The following is a 3,835-nucleotide window of genomic DNA, read 5'->3' as shown; positions in this document are numbered from 1 at the left end:
AGTTACAGCAGGGTAGGGGGCTTTCCAACTTACCGGTTTCGTGATTGCTTAACTTGAGTAATCTATTCCAAAACATCTGGAACCTTGGATACTTTCCTCTTAGGAGCTGATTGATTGATTGATTGATTGGTGGAATGGTTGGTTTTAGGAAAGTTATGGTTATTGCCATATGGTGTTTTGGTTCCCTGAACAAATTATGCTTTTTCCAGTAACTGAGTTTAGCCTAAGGAAAAGCTTGAACATAGGATGAAATCTAAATACCAAATGGAATTTGTAATGTTAGTTTGGGCCCTTCACAGATTACTAAGATATTTTTGGTTCTGATTGTCTAGTCAACAATATATACTGTAGGTAATACAGTTGGTCTATAGCTTTGAACACATGTTGGAAAGAATTGATCATTTAGAAGGCTTCCAAGGTTAAGGCAGGCCTGCATTCTAGTCCGGTATAATCTTATTAGAAGTGCTGACTCTAGGGCATCAATGTGAGACGAGGCCCTTGGTCCTGTGAAGGCTCGATGGCCCAGTGTAAGGAACTGTGATGTCAGAGAGGAGGGAGTGGATGGATGGGTGGGGGCACACCCTCTTAGAAGCAGGATGAAGGGAGATGGGATAGAGGGATTCTGAGAGAAAATGGGGAAAGGGATAATATTTGAAGTGTAAATAAATAAAATATCCAATTTTTCAAAAAGGAAGTGCTGATTCGAATCTTCTTAGCGATGACTTATATTTTCACTAGATTCCCATTTTTATTCAATACTTTTACTTCCAAGGAAAAGCTAGAGTCTTCTTCCTCATTCAGAGTTATCAGTGACTATGTATCTCTAGCTGATTGGCAATATTGAGATGATGGTTCTATGTTACCAATGATTTTGCTATGATTTGCATAGAAAAACTAAAATAGAGTTTTGGGTAGAGAAGAGAGGCTGGTACAGAGATGGCAATATCCTATTAGCTGTCTACTTAATAGGGAGAGTACTAAATTCTTAAGAGTAGTTAGTACAGTTACTTCCTGCTTGTTCTGAAAGGAGGTGTGGGCAGTAATTAGGGAAAAAGTTGATGACCTTTCCAAGATGTTCAGAAAACTAAAACCGAACCTACTAAATTTTTGTTTGTTTGTTTGTTTTTTATTTTGTTATTTTTTTTTACAAAGACTTTAAGCCTTTCAATTGAACACAATGATATTTCTTGGCTAGACGTGGCCTGACATATTGGTAATGTCAATTTAAGTTGTGCAGACTGTGCTAATTAACACCTGTCTTTGGAGTATGCTTGTTTCTCCTGTTTAATATTTTATTGACTCATGACAGAAAAGAGAGACACATACCTAAAAGACAGTACCAGAAGACTGTGAAAGTCACAGACCTAGATCATGTATCTCTATTATGAACTTGAAATAGCAGAAATTTGCACTAAGAAACTATGTCAGAGCAGACCCTCCCTTTGCTCTTCCTGCTTCCTTCTGATTTCATAGCTCATAAAGCTGGTATTTTCGAATGTCTTTTTTTTTTTTTAATTTAGGATACATTCTTTGGTAACCAGAAAAGGATGAATTCTGAGACAAAAATGAGCTTTCTGCGTAAGAGGATGAGTCCTTGGATAGTAAGCAGAGAGTCTAAAGGAAGTTTCTTGGTCACTGTTCTATTGTTGTGAAGATACATCATGACCTCAGCAACTCTTATAAAAGAAAGCATTTAATTGGTCCTTGCTTACAGTTTCAGAGGTTTAGTCCATTATCATCATGGTGGAGAGCATGGTGACATGCTGGAAAACATGGTGCTGAAGAAGTAGTTGAGCGTTCAACATCTGGATCCCCAAGCAGTAGGAAAAGTAAGATACTGTGCCTGGTTTGAGTTTTTAAAACCTCAAAGGCCATTTCCAATGACACACTACCTCTAAACAATGCCACACCTACTTTAACAAGGCCATATGTCCTAATCCCTCTCAAGTAACACTATCCCCTGATGAGGAAGAAGCATTTAAATATTTAAGCTGTAGGGGCCATTTTTATTCAAACAATCACAAGAAGGAAATAATTTTACAAAGTAAAATTATTGATGAAAAAATATCAAGATTAGGAATTTCTGAGTTCCCTCTAGGCAAGACCCTAACATTGCAAAAAAAACAAAAATAAAAAAAAAATTAACTTAGTGGTTTTTGTACTTGGAATCTGAATGGGAATGGAATACATATTTTTCATTTAGTGTGAAATTCTTCACAATTACATCAAGTTCTTTTGTTATAGTAGCCCTTTGGGGAAGTCCGATGAATCATTTAGCACTAGGTGCCACAAGGGTAGAATATGAAGGGTCTGTAAATTCACCTTTTCTGAGGATATTCTGTACTTACTCATTACTGCAGCTTTGACGGACTGAAGAGCATCTCACTAGAGTAATTCTGAATATTTGTCTAGCCACCAGTGACAAAGGAGTGGCACAGGAGGGAATAAGAGCTGCCAGGTAGTCAAAAGCCAGACTCAGAAGTAACCTACTGCTTTACTTAAAACATAAGGAGGACCAATGCTTGGAATTTCCTGGGTTATTAATTCGATTGGTTTTAATAATTACACTATTTATTCGAGGTTGGGAAAATCAACAATTTAGAACTATATGCCAACTGATGGAATGAATGGGTTAAATAGGGAGTATGGCTGGCAGAGCTTCCCTTTCCAGAACATTCACAGCAGAAATCTGCCTCTGTGCTAAAACTGCTGAGGAGGCAATAGTGTCATCTAGTGGCAATTTAGAATGGTTTCGCATTTTAAAAAAATTAGAAAGGCTAGAGTTGCCTTAGAAAAGACATTTACAAATTTGTTCAGACGATATCTGTTTTAAGCTCCATACTTTGACCAGGCAAAGAATAACCATATTTTTTACTATTAAGAGTTTAATTCTTTTCCCACAAGAGAGACAAAATCATCATATATCATACCCTGTTTCTAGTACCTTTCTCCAACAAAAAGTATCTGCTAGAAACCACATTGCTATCAACAATAGAAAATTTGGAATAACAGTAGGTAATAAATAGACCAAAATCCTCTTTTAATACATTAGTAACTGTTGAATGATTCTACTTTATAATCAAGACCATATTTTATTTTGTACCCAGCCTCAAGCTATTTCAAGCTTTTCATCTTTTAGGAATGTTTGTCCTTGAAGGAACCTACTTTTCATGTTGCTGTCAAGGCTCGACTGTGAAATATGCCTCCACAGATTTGTGTTTTTAAATGTTGATCTCTGACTTGTGGCTTTGTTTTGGAAGATTGTAGTAAATATGGAAGGTGGGACCTATCTGGAGGATATGGAGGATATGTCACTGTGGGATGGGACTTGAGAGTTTAGAATGTAGTCCTGCCTCTAGTCTGATCTACTCAGATATGAGTGGTCACCACATCCCCTGCCTGATCCTTTCACACTGTGAGCCAAAACAGAACTTTCTTCTTCACATTCCTTTCCCAGAATTTTAAATTCATTTCTAGTTTCTTAAAAAAAAAAAAAAAACAAACAAACCAAAAACCTAGCATTGTATTGGAATCAAATAGTTAATCAAATGGAATAGAGATCCCATATATAAACACTTGCAGCTACATGCAACCGATTTTTGACATGTTTTAGATTATTCACCAGAGAAGACTATTTGGACATGAGCTTAAACCAACAGAAAATCTTTAATAGCCAACTTACAGACTATACTTGTTAGTATTTCCTCTAGGTTTTGCTCAACAGTTACCTAGCAACCTCCCAGTACAGCCTGGCTCCAGTGTAAGACTGTTTGGGTCTCTGTTTTCTGTTTAGCGCTCTCTCTCTCTCTCTCTCTCTCTCTCTCTCTCTCTCTCT

The sequence above is a fragment of the Mus caroli genome, chromosome 8 (assembly GCF_900094665.2).
Source record: "Mus caroli chromosome 8, CAROLI_EIJ_v1.1, whole genome shotgun sequence".
Lineage (NCBI taxonomy): Eukaryota > Metazoa > Chordata > Mammalia > Rodentia > Muridae > Mus > Mus caroli.
This window is presented reverse-complemented; position numbering follows the sequence as displayed.